The sequence below is a fragment of the Hippichthys cyanospilos genome, chromosome 17 (assembly GCF_059441005.1).
Source record: "Hippichthys cyanospilos isolate Australia breed blue-spotted pipefish chromosome 17, RoL_Hcya_1.0, whole genome shotgun sequence".
Classification (NCBI taxonomy): domain Eukaryota; kingdom Metazoa; phylum Chordata; class Actinopteri; order Syngnathiformes; family Syngnathidae; genus Hippichthys; species Hippichthys cyanospilos.
Genome location: NC_142385.1, coordinates 1,868,574 through 1,881,830, shown reverse-complemented (window position 1 = coordinate 1,881,830; position 13,257 = coordinate 1,868,574).

Below are 13,257 nucleotides of genomic sequence, written 5' to 3'. Positions count from 1 at the left end.
TCTTAATTTATTTTAACACCCTAAATTGGTGCTTTAAGTTGACCAATAAGCTGTGGTACAGCGCACCAGCACTTTAATTTGTAGCCTCTCGGCCACGGGTGTCAAACTTGTTTTTGTTTGCGGGCCAGATGGAGGAAAATCTATTCCCAAGTGGGCCAGACCAATAAAATCATGGTATATATTTATATACCTTTAAAACAACAACTTCAAATATACTATTCTTTTTTAACACTGTCCAAAATAAAACAAGTACAACAACACAAAAAAATCATAGAATATTAACATTACTATTAATCGCAAAATGTTTCAAGTTTTTCATTTATTAAAAAATTCAGCTCATTTTTATACTTCATCACATCATCTCACGGGCAGTATTAAACCCATTTGCGGGCCAGAACCGGCCCGTGGGTTTCAAATTTGACACCCTGCCCGAGCATACTGGCACATTTTACGATGTACAATGGCTTTACACTCTACCACTCTCCCTTGTTACATGTCTTTCTTGCACGTTGTAATATTTATATGACTCATTTAGTAATTTAGAAACCATAAAAAAAAGTAGATCATTTGATTTAAAAAAAAAAAAACACACAACTTACGTCATTATGTAATTGTAGGACACGGGACAACAGTTATAGAGGAAGAAAACAAGTTTTACTTTTTTTTTTTTTTTTATTTCCCCTTTGTTGGAGAAGATAACTGCAATTGCATCAAGAGTGACACTTACCCATGTGACAACAAGCCCCAGGCTCTGCCATAATATTTTGACTTTTGACTTGACTTTGACTTTGATTATTATAGTCTTTGAATTGATGTATTTAAACTGTCACTCAATTTACAATCCCTTATCAGGGACATGCAGGAGAAAATTAGATGATTGTCAACTAACAAGAAGGGTGCTAAATCATGAGCAAGCAGGCTATGAACCTTCAGCTTACGTCGTTTCCATTATAAGTATGGACTACATTAGGGAGTTAGATATACTAGATATTCTGTCCTCAAAGGGACAACGCTGCTCCGTATGACACCAAGCGGACTAACACCACAGCCACAATCCCCCCCCCCCCCCCTTCTTGTTTGAACAACAGTGTGTGTTCGCTTCACTTGATTGTAATGGTTTTGAACACCACCTCCTCGTGTGTATAAGAAAGACGAACTGAATGCTGTGAATTACAACAATTGTTTATTGTAATGTGTAATGTGACAGATGGCCAAATCTCATGGCTCATGAGTAAATGTCAAATTGAGTTCAAGTTGTCTAAATAAGAGGGTGCTTAGCATAGGTCACATATGTTATGTTTGAGATTGCATTTTGACACAATAGTTTCTCCCCATGCTACAAAGGCTACGACATTCATTTGCGCAAATAATGCTGCCATTCATTTGCTCATTCCAATGGAAAAGGAATGTATTCTCCACACAGCTTCTAATGGGTTTATTGGATTTTCAAATAATTCAAGTATGTGTTGTGTGTATGCAGATTCGAATTGTAGTAACAGTGTATATCTTGGATGAAGTTGAAACATGTACAATACAAACAGTATTCAAAACTTTAGAAAGGAAGATGAACTGTGCAACTATGAAAGAAAATCAAGTTAATGTCAAATTCAAGTTGTCTAAAAACAATATAAAACAATATTATTAGAATCTGCAATTTCCTTATATCCCATTCAGTTGGGAATGAGGTAGTTGTCTAAATACGATATAAATCAATATTTTTAGAATCTGCAATTTCCTTATATCCTTTTCAGTTGAAACGGACCCAAAATCCTACATATATTAATATACTGTATTTAATTGCAAAAAAGCACAAATTTATCCCAAATAATGTTACGATTCTAAGCAAACTATTTTTAGCAAGAAATAGACCACATTACTCTCAGGTGCCAGACAATTTAATTTCACCTAGTGGGAACATGTAAACATTCTAGAACAGCATTAAAATAATGTAACCGTCACTAGACATGCATGTTGCATGTTTGTCCTAAATAATAATAATAATAATAATAATAATAATAATAATAATAATAATAATAATAATAATAATAATATTATTATTATTATTATTATTATTAATAATCCCACATGGATTACCAGACATGTTAATAGATTGAAATATGTAATCAATCAATCAATCAAATTTTATTTATATAGCCCTAAATCACCGAAGTCTCAAAGGGCTTCACAGAATGAAAAGAGGTCGTATAGAGACATCTTTTCAGTATAGGGTACACAACAGCATCCCCTGTCAAAGCTCCCAGAAGGGGAAGGAAAAACTCAAAAACCCCAATTTGGGGAAAATCAGAAACCTCCAGAAGGGACCACAGGTGGGAGGAGCCCCCTTCCAGGCCCACAGGTTGAAGTGGATGCTGCATGTACCAGACACAGAAACAACATAAATTACAGAAAACATATTGTGCTATATAGTGCAGTGATGTCTTGACAGCAGGCAAAGCCATTGGGCAGGAACCATCCCACATTCCAGCCAGGTGGACTGCAGACGGCCAAACTCCTAACCCGTGATGGTCGACCAGCGCAGGAACCAATGGAGGCGGTCAAGTCAACCCTCACCATCTAGCTAGCCCCCTCTCCCAGCCGGAAGAGGGGGGCAGGAAAAAAGAAAAAAGAAGAAGGCTACAGACAGGCTAAATTAACTAAATGCTTTTGAGTATAAATGTGTTTTTAGTCGGGATTTAAAGATTTCTACTGAGGTGGCTGCGCGAACTTCCATAGGTAGGGCATTCCATAGTACTGGCGCGCGAATGGAAAATGCCTTTGATCCCGCAGACTTCTTTTTAGCCCGTGGGGTCGATAGCAAACCGGCATTTTGCGATCGAAGTTGTCGGGACGGAACATAAGGTGATACTAAGTCGACGAGATAAGAAGGAGCTAAACCGTGTAAAATTTTATAAGTAATTAACAGCACCTTAAAATCACATCTCACGTGTATTGGAAGCCAATGCAGGTCAGCTAGAATCGGAGTAATATGATCAAACTTTCTCGTCCTTGTCAATAGTCTCGCTGCTGCATTCTGTACACACTGCAGGCTTTTAATGTAGGACATGGGAAGTCCAGAAAACAAAATGTTGAAATAGTCTAGGCGTGACGTAACAAATGCATGAATTAATGTTTCTGCATCGCTAAGAGAAAGAATAGGGTGAATTTTAGCTATATTGCGGAGGTGAAAAAACGCCGTTCTTGTCATGTTATTAATATGTGTTCGAAAGGAGAGAGTTGAGTCAAATATCACGCCGAGATTTTTTGCAGAACTACTTGGGGAAATAATACAGTTTTCTAGGTTCAGCGTGGTATTCTTAAGCAAGTGCTGATGATGAGCAGGGCCAATAAATAACATCTCAGTTTTATTAGGGTTGAGAAGCAGAAAATTGGAAGACATCCATTGTTTAATCTCGGCAAGGCAAGCCTCCAGTTTACTGCACTTGCACGGATCCGTTATTTCTAAGGGCATATAGAGTTGGGTATCATCAGCATAGCAATGAAAACTAATAGCATGTTTGCGTATAATATCGCCAAGAGGAATCATGTAGATGTTGAACAGTAAGGGACCAAGTACTGACCCCTGCGGGACACCACATGAGACGGAGAAAGACTCAGAGATCGCATCACCGTAAGAGACACTATGCGTCCTTCCCAGGATGTAAGATCTGAACCAAGAAAGTGCTGATCCCGAGATACCAACACATGATCTAAGACGTTCTATAAGAATATGATGATCAATAGTGTCAAATGCGGCACTAAGATCAAGCAGTAATAATATTGATGAGATGTTGGAATCCAAGGCTAAGAGAAGATCATTCGTCACTTTTACTAGGGCTGTCTCAGTTGAGTGGTTGGCCCTAAAACCTGACTGAAGGAGTTCAAATCTATTGTTGTCTATCATAAAATCGCTAAGCTGTTGTGTTACAACTTTCTCAAGAATTTTGGCGATAAACGGAAGGTGTGACACTGGCCTATAGTTAGAGAGATCTTCAGGATCTAGGTGAGGTTTCTTAAGTAATGGTTGAATGACGGCCGTCTTAAAAGCTTCAGGTACAATGCCAGAGGAGAGTGACAGGTTGGTAATATTCAAGACAGATGACCCTAAGACCGGGAATAAATCTTTGACGAGTTTGCCTGGAAGCGGGTCGAGCATGCAGGACGTCGGCTTTGCTGCATTAACCAGTTGTGTAAGACACTCCAGGGATACTAAATCAAACTGGGACAGGGTAGCCAGACTTTCATGAACCTGATTGTCTGAACTAGCATCAACAATTACAGTCGAGGTGGTGAGCGGCGCTGCCTTTTTTATTTCTTCCCTTATTAGCTGAATCCGCTGAGTAAAGAATTGCATGAAAGTGTGTGCTGAATGGAGGGAATTATGATTAACCTGCTGCTGCTGTGTTAGCTGCGCTACCGTTTCAAATAAATATTTTGGGTTGTTTTTATTAAGACTAATCATTTTGGAAAAGTAATTTGTTTTTTGCTAACCTAAGAGCCTCTTTATATTTCAGCAAGCTATCGCACCAGGCCTGACGGAAAACCTCGAGTTTAGTTGTTCGCCATTTACGCTCAAGTTGTCTACTTAACAATTTACACATACGTGTTTCCTCCGTAAACCACGGAGTGTGCCGCTTCGGACGAGTTTTAAGTTTCAGCGGCGCAATAGAGTTTAGGGAATTTAAAAGAACCGAATTAAAATCATTCGCGAGCTTATCGACTGAGCCAGTGAAAGACGGAAAGGCAGCTGTTGCGGAAGGCAGTAATTCAGAAAGTGCAGCAGTGGTTGAAGAATTAATATCACGGCTCTTAAAGCCTTGGTTGTAATGTATGTCGCATTGTAGTGTAATGTAAGGTACAGTATGCAAGTACTAAATTCTTTCAGGTTCAATGATAGAAATGTGTCCTTATGTGAATGTGCCAATTCTATCATACCAGCTATACTTTTGAAAATGTATTCATTTATTTGATCGATTTTTTATTCATATTTTTGTTTTTGTTGCTATAAACTTGCATCAATTACTGTACTACACAATACCACTTACATCTCACCTAAATGAAAAAAGTTTCATGAATCTGTGTTGTTGTTATTCATGTTGATTAGTATTAACACCAGTCATACTTTTGTAGATGTACAGTAAATTTCCTCTACAATGAAACATGCATGTGCAAAAATGTCTCCCATTGTGAAAAAAAATCCATGCATTGAAGCCTTTCCCTCTTTCTTACTTCCTCATACAAGGACAAATCCCTCTGTTGAATAATATGAATTATTTTCTGCATTTGTGTTGCGCTGAAATTCACTACGGCGAAAACAAACCTGCAGGAAAAGTCTAGCTTGTTTTATATCTAACGCGTACGCGTTTTGGAGCACTGTACATTCAGAGCGGCTTTCCCCCACTGTAAAACGATATTCTCCCATACTATAGTTAGCAGTAAAGTGACTCTACAGCATACAAAGAACACTACTCTATAAAAGAGGTAGAGAATCCTAGTCAAATCAGACGAACAGACACCTCATTTCTCCCCAATGTGGTGCTCGCCAGGAGTTGTTTACGGTATTTAGATAATGGTAGTCCTTTTCTGGCGAATCATAAAGGTGTTTTTATTGGCAAACTTTCATAAGCAATAGCACAGTTTGTCCACTATGCTGTCCGTTCGTAAAAAAATTCCTGAAGATATGTGTTGCGCAAAATCCGTTACACGAGGACTCCGCATGGTGGGGCATGTCATTCTGGTTAAACCAAACCAAACCAACACTGGAAGACGCGATAAAAGTAGTAAGGATGAAAGATGAATAAAGCAAAGGGAAACACATTATGCAATAAATTGATGTAAATATGAAAATGTAGATTTGGCAATTTGTTTCCTTTTTTTAATTTTGGATTGTTTTGTTTTTAACTTCAGTCAGATTGTAGAGTGCACAACACATTTTTTTTATGTTTATGTCCGAGACATATATTTGCAACAGTGAAAAGTCCCTTGTTGTGAAAAATGTTTGTCTGCAAATATGGTTTTGTTGTAGAGGAGTTCTACTGCATGGATTTGCTACGCTGTAACACTGAGAACACGACAAGTGGACAGACTGGATACACTTCAGAAAGTCCAAAACAGTACTAAAATTTATTAAACAGAAGTGCACGCAACATGTGAAATATATAACACAAAAATGGCATAGTATCAAATAAAAATCACGCAGGATAACACCGGTCAAAGTACAACTAAAAGAGATAGGATAATTTATGTAACCGTACGTCCTCAAAAAAAAACGCCAAGGGGGAGAACACAGCCAGTTGGAGGATGCCGTGGGAACAGAAAGTAGCATTTTAAACCTGGCAGGGGCAAAATAAAAGATTTTAAAGTAACAACAGAAATTAGTGACGTCACGCTCGATGCAGACGTTCGACACCTGCTGATAACTCACAGGAAAAGACACTTTGGCGAGACGTTGCTCCGATGTTCCGTTGTATCCAGTGGAAGATTACCTGGGAAGGAGGGAAGGAGGAGTTGTTTCCGGCAACATGTCAACACCAGGTATATTAGGGCGGGGCTACAGTAATTCAATTAGATTCAGTCAATCTCTAAGTACTCATAAAGGGCCAAGGTCCCTCAAATATGTTGTGGGTTTTGAGAGGAGAAAAGTATTTGCACACATCATTTACAATGAGGGAGAGGGAGGAGAAGCTTATATTACACATTAGATTAATTTGGAATAACACATAGTTTAATAGTTCATTCATAGTACACTATACATTGACATACATACTTACATACATACATGCATACATGCATACATATATACATGCATACACACACACAAAGCTTGTCCTTTAAATTGTCTGCCTGTTAGTTTGTGCTTTTGTCAGGTTGTGTGTTTGGTAGTTTATTTGTTTGTAAATTTGTTTATTTATTGGTTTTGTTTGTTAGTTTATCTGTTTTTTGGTTAGTTTGTCTGTGAGTTTGTTTCTTGTTTTTTGTTCGTGTGGGAGCATTAAGTGTTTGAGTGATTGTGTTATGGAGAAAGAGGAAAGGCAAGATAGGGAAATAATGGAGTGTCAGATCTGTGTTCAAGAGCTGGTCTTTACTAATAACACATCTTCTATGTTGAGGCACTTACGCTCAAGACACCTTGAAAAACAAAGGCTTCAGAGCTTTTGTTCGAAATCTGGACCCAACATCTCCCCACAAGACAAGCACTCAGAGGCATTGTGGATGAGAAATATAAAGATGCAAAAGCGGGGGCAGAGCTACAGAAAACTGTGGCAGTCACCCTGACTAAATTTATGTGGACATCTGTTAATACGGATGCTTTCCTTGGGGTCACATGCCATTATATAGATGAAAAACACCGTCATCTATCCTTTTAGAGGTCAGGAAATTTCCTCATTCACACACAGCTGAAAACTTGAAGATTGCCAAAGAAATCTTAATTAATGAATGGGGCCTAACAAATAAATTCACTGTCTTGCGATGGATAATGCTGCAAATATGGTGTCTTAAGTATGCAAAATTCCTTGTTTTGTCCACAGTTTAAATTTAGTGGCAAAAAAAGGCCCTGGAGGCAACACCGGACCTGTGTGAGATCCGTATGGGTAAAAGGTGATCTGGCTTTGGTGGGAAGATGTGCAATCATTGCAGGCTTGTTACTTGCCCACTGAAGGATATCAAACCTCCTTCTGCCAGAACATCACGCAGTTGGACTACTCCAGACATGTTCAAAGTCCGGCCCGGGGGCCAAATGCGGCCCGTGGTCAATTTCCATCCGGCCTGCAGCCTCCATCATAAACTCAATAACGTCTGGCCCGCATGGAGAATTAATACATTGGGCAGCATCGCTGTTACCTGCGTGTGCTAAATGCTGCCATCTATAGGCTCAATTAGGAACAGGAAGTTAGTATATGAGTAATTGACTGTATGAGCCCCTAATTTTCTAAAATGGCGACAATCAACAAAAGGAGGAAAGTTGAGCTGCAGTGTGACGCAGTGAGCTGTGATCAGCACCAGCAGCTTTATATTGCCAACTTTTACTGACAGCTGTATAAGGACAAGTTTCAGAGAGATTTGAGCATTTGGTAAGGAAATGCTAAGCTTGTTCGGGTCAACGCATATTGTTCTGAGAAGACATTCTCGGTTATGAATTTAAATAAGAGCTGTGTGAGGACACGGCTATCGGACTCTCACTTACAAGACATCTTACGCATCCATACTACTGCCATATAGAGCCACACCCGACCTTTGTCCTGCACTCCAGATCTGTTTCACCCATCACACTCATGCGGACAAGTCGTTTTTCATTTACGGTAAGTCTGAAAACTTTTTTTTTTTTTAAGTTTTCACTCCAGAATAATAACCATTTAAAAATCTAATCAACATTTATAGTTACTAATTTCATATTTTAAATGAGCCCTGCACTTGTTGATATGACGATTACTGTACTTGTTCATTTCTCTGTTATTGTGTTTAAAAAATCTATAAATATTAAACTGCCATGGTGAGATATTTTTTTATGTTTCAAATGTAATTTGCACATGAGTACAATTACTTCTGTGAAACTGTTACAAAAAAGTTAGTGTTAAAAAAAAGTGAAGTGAATATTCAATTTCAGTATTTAATGTCAATTCATTTTTGATATGCATGTTTCAAATTAACCAAAACACATGCTTAAGATAGCTGAAATGAAAATAAAAAAGCAAATGTTAAACACACAACGGCTCACTGAAATATATTTAAATTAATGGCTGTTATACGTAAAGAATGCCTGCCAAGGTTGGCCCCCCTACATTTTTAATACACCAAATCTAGCACACTTTGCAAAAAGTTTGGACACCCCTGATCTAAACTAATACCATTGGTTAGGATGATTCAGCATACAATTACAGAACTGTCCACAACACTACTTCATCCCTGTGCAATACTTCTGAGACAAAAACTCTTGCACTTTTAAATGGCAAGGTGCAATGTTGAAAGCATCCGGGTCCTGAAAGATCATTCTGGACCTAAGGTTCAAATCTCTTGCATTTGGGAGCCAAACACACGCACAAAAGGCAGTTTCTCAGCTGACAGCTGAAAGTGCTGGACTGCTGAGTAGTTCAGAACAAGCCACATCTGTGACATCACAGGTAATTTCCCCCTGATTTTATCAATGCTTTCATGTGTCTTAATAAAAGATCTCTCTCATGATTTCTTGCAGGTGCCACACAGACTATCTAGAATGCTAAAGCTGGTGCGACAGTGGAAGTTCAGCGTTACTTATCTGAGCCCTATATTTCCAGAGAAGACCTTTTTAAATACTGGAACTCCAGAGCAGTAATATAGCACCATCTCTATGAGCTGTCTAAAGTGTATTTACATATGCCTGCAACTTCAGTGCCATGTGAAATGGTCTTCTCCAAAGCCGGAGAGGTCATGAGTAAAAAGAGGAACAGACTGAAACCAAATACTGTACTGCAGAAAGGATATTATTTTTGAATAAAAATATGTAACACACACAAATACCCATTCCAGTGTTTCAAGCATTTTATACAGTATAACTATCCAGCCGTCCATCCATTTTCTATAGCCTCTTATCCTCACAAGGGTCACGGGCTTGCTGGTGCCTATCCCAGCTTACTTCAGGCAGTAGGTGGAGAACACCCTGAACAGGTTGTCAGCCAATTGCAATTTTACACAGGGTCAGGTAAAATGATCTGACACATTTGTAGGTTTAATAAAAGACAAATACTGTAAAGAAACAAACATGTGTTTTTACTTTTAAAAAGCACATGTAATGTTTCATTAGGTTTAGAAAATTAAGTCAGTCAAATGGGATCGGTTATTGTCACACACTGTCGAAGGTGTTCACGAAAGATGATTTTGGTATCAATGCAGATCCCGTAGCTCTGAAGCTGGTAACTCATAACAAGATCGTGTTATGAGCTGGTGCGGGATCATGTCTACCAAGTTTGAAGTGCAAATGGAATGCTTGTTGTGTTGCAGTACTGAGGCATTGGGGGGGAGCCTATCGTACAACACTTTCGCTCCACACCACAGCCAAACATCAGCACATTTCCATGACACCATGACTCCTGGATATTTCCAATCCCAGGGCCAGTCCCATTTAACTTTAGGCAGGTGAAATGTTGTTGTGCAACATGGGTGTCAAAAATGGGCTTATTCTTTTCCATATGTGTCAGTGGAAAGGCCGAGTCCAATTGGCTACACTCTCCTTGGAGAGTCTTGTTATACAGGAAACCAAAGAGACAGGTTTTGGATACAGCAGTTGCTGGCATGATTTCAAACTGGTCTTGCACCTAAACATACCAAACAATTCTCGTTAGCATTGTTAGCGGCCTGTTCAGCCATCAGGAGCGTTAGTATTGTTAGCCATCAGGAGCGTTAGTATTGTTAGCGGCCTGTTCAGCCATCAGGAGCCAATTATTAGCGACCGTAGAAATACCTGTGTCGGTTGTTTACACTTCAGATTTAGCAGTAGTTGTTGTGTCAGCGTCTTACCACCATCTTGCTCTGCTTCATACCATACCATTCCATTACAGGAATGATACACCATCACTCGTTCTCCTTTCGCTCCATCACTTCTGTCATCCCGCACCATATGTTCAAACGCCAACATAGTCCACACAAAGCACAAGCCAGCAAGCCAAATAGTCAATAAAGTTAAACATTTGCATCGTCGTCGTCTTTGTTCAGACACTTTCGAGTCCGACTTTGATCCAATTCTTGCCGTCGTCACATTCCCTCTCTTGACCTGCCCGTCCAGGCGGTCAACCTTTCAGCTCACCATTGTCAGGCACAAAGTCTGGGGCCGGGCGCAACTGTGAGTAATGGTACCACTTTTGTTCTTTAGTTTCTAATTGGACGGCGTGTGAAGTTCTAGCCAGAACCCTAAACGGTCCTTTCCAGCGAGGTTCAGTCCACTTCCGGGAAAGCACCCTATGTCCATCAAACAACTTCCGCGATGCCTCCTCCCTCATCAGCTTCGGAGTCCTCTTACTCCCTGCACTAGAGGTGCCCCCGTCTCCGACTTAGGTTTGCATGTGCGTTGGAGCACGCCAAAATGATGATGTGTCACTTTGAATGGTACCGGAAGAACGGGGTGGCAAAAACTTATGTCAGCGGGGCCCCCGGACCACAACGAGTCCGGCAACTTGTCCAAAAGCGGAGCGGCGTCCTCTTGGTCCGCGAGCTCCCTGCCGTGAAATCGAGAGCGTGTGACATGCTCCAGCAACCCAGGATCCACAACGTCAACCTGGATACAAAAACATTCAGTGCTCTGGGAATACATTACCAAGGAAATTTCACTTTGTGTTCAATCACTGGCCAATTGGCATTACCACACCATGGGTCCCAGTTCACGTGCCTCCCAGCCTGCTCCTACAGCCAGTTATGTGTGGTGTGAATGACTCACCTATCATGAACAATTGAGATCGCTTATCTGTCAGTGATGTGTACGTCGCAATGCCTCGTCTCTCCACAAAAATTTGGTGACTAGTCAATTTCCACTCATCGCCTTTGATTGTTTGAAATGCTTCCTAATGATTAAATCATTGTTGCAGGCATACAACAGTGTGAGATGGAGAGAGTCGGCCGAGGCAGGAGGAGAACAAGTCGATTCAGGGTTTCCACCGCAGGAACGTCAAGTAGACACTCCCTCCCTCCTTTAGTTCATGTAGATGGCTGCTTGTGTCTTTGTTCATAGGTCTTGCCACATGCGATGAATAGGTGTTTGATTTTCAGTCAACACCAAGTGGTGGGTCAGAGTTTGTCCAGCAATAGAAGTCATTTTGTGGTGTGGAGACAGGTAGAGTTGTGGGAAGACCAACAAAACCCATCTTTGGCCCAGTCATCGTCATCTGCATAGAGGTGGCTGATGACCGCCTGCTGGTGTAGCTTGCTCAGTTGTTGCTGTTGCCAGGGTGCAGAGCCACACTGCCCAAGTCCTTGCTTCGTGGAGGTTGTCTTCCTCTGTCTCCCCTCGGGGGAGGAGGGCCCTGGTGCTGGCTTTGTTCTGGCCAAGGAAACGTGCACTGTCTCCACCAATGGTCCACACCGTCACACCTGAAGCAGCCTTGATATGGAGCTTGGCGAGAGCCGCCTTGACCTCCGTTGGTGTTCCCCCTTCCACAACACGCCCCTCTGCCTCTCGCCGGCCGTCCCTCAACCATCCACATCCATTGATCTGCCACCCCCTTTTTGGACTTTGTGTCCTTTGCTTTTTTTTTTTTTTCCGCACTTGTGCTAATTGAAGTCTCAGAAACCGTTCCTGCATTCCTTCCACTCCCTCATCCGATTTGTTTTGCCTGTGAACATATAATTTTACGTGGTGAGTCACATGTTGATTAAAATAACCGTCATTACCTTCCAGCAGATCAGGGTCTTCAGAAAGCTTCTCCCTGACCTCCATGGAAAGTGTGTCTCGATGCACATGTCTACAAATCACGCAAAGCGGCTTGTCGCAAGATGGATGTGAACTGGTCTTATCCGTCAACGCGGTCTGGCAGGCATTGAGGTGTGCAGCGGGATCCATGGTGGGTTTCAAGTCTGGAAGTTTTACTACGGTTGACACGGAAGAAGGAAAGAGATCCATGTCGCCGCAAGCCAAATTCATATCATCAGTGTGTCTCCTGAAAGCTTGGATCCAGGGCATGGCGCTGCCCATTAATGCGGGGAGCCTCTTCTGCAAAGAATCTAAATTTTTCAACGTCATTTCTTGATAAACTAACCCACGAGGGGCTGGTATCATGGGGTAATTTCTCATTGGTCAGGTATATCTATCAGATGGTCTAGTTTGAAATCCAGATTGTGGTCTGATCTGACTCTTTTCATAATTAGGGGTTAAACAGTTGTTGTCATTTGTTGCTTGTCTTCTCCAGTCATCCTCTGTTGAGTGCACGCGTCGCAAGTATGTGGCAAGATGTGAGGAGTCAGTTAGAGGGGGGAGTGTGAAATCAAAACAATGGGTTCCCCCCTCCCCTGTCTCAATGTCTGTGTCTACCCCCTCCTGCTGCTGCATGCGATCTTTTGCCATACTGGCTCTTAATTTGTCCTCTAAGGACAACCACTCTGGACCTTGGGATGCACATTGTCCACAGTTCGCCTGTCTAACTGCTCCGTCAAGTTGTATGTCTTTGTGTTGGGGTGTTGTCTGGTCAGTCATTCCAGTTCTGGCAGTCCCTATGTTGTTCATTTCGGTAGTCATGACTCACTCTGCGAGCACCAGTTTGTGACTCAAACCCAAAGAAAATAAAATGTGCTGTTTTTCTA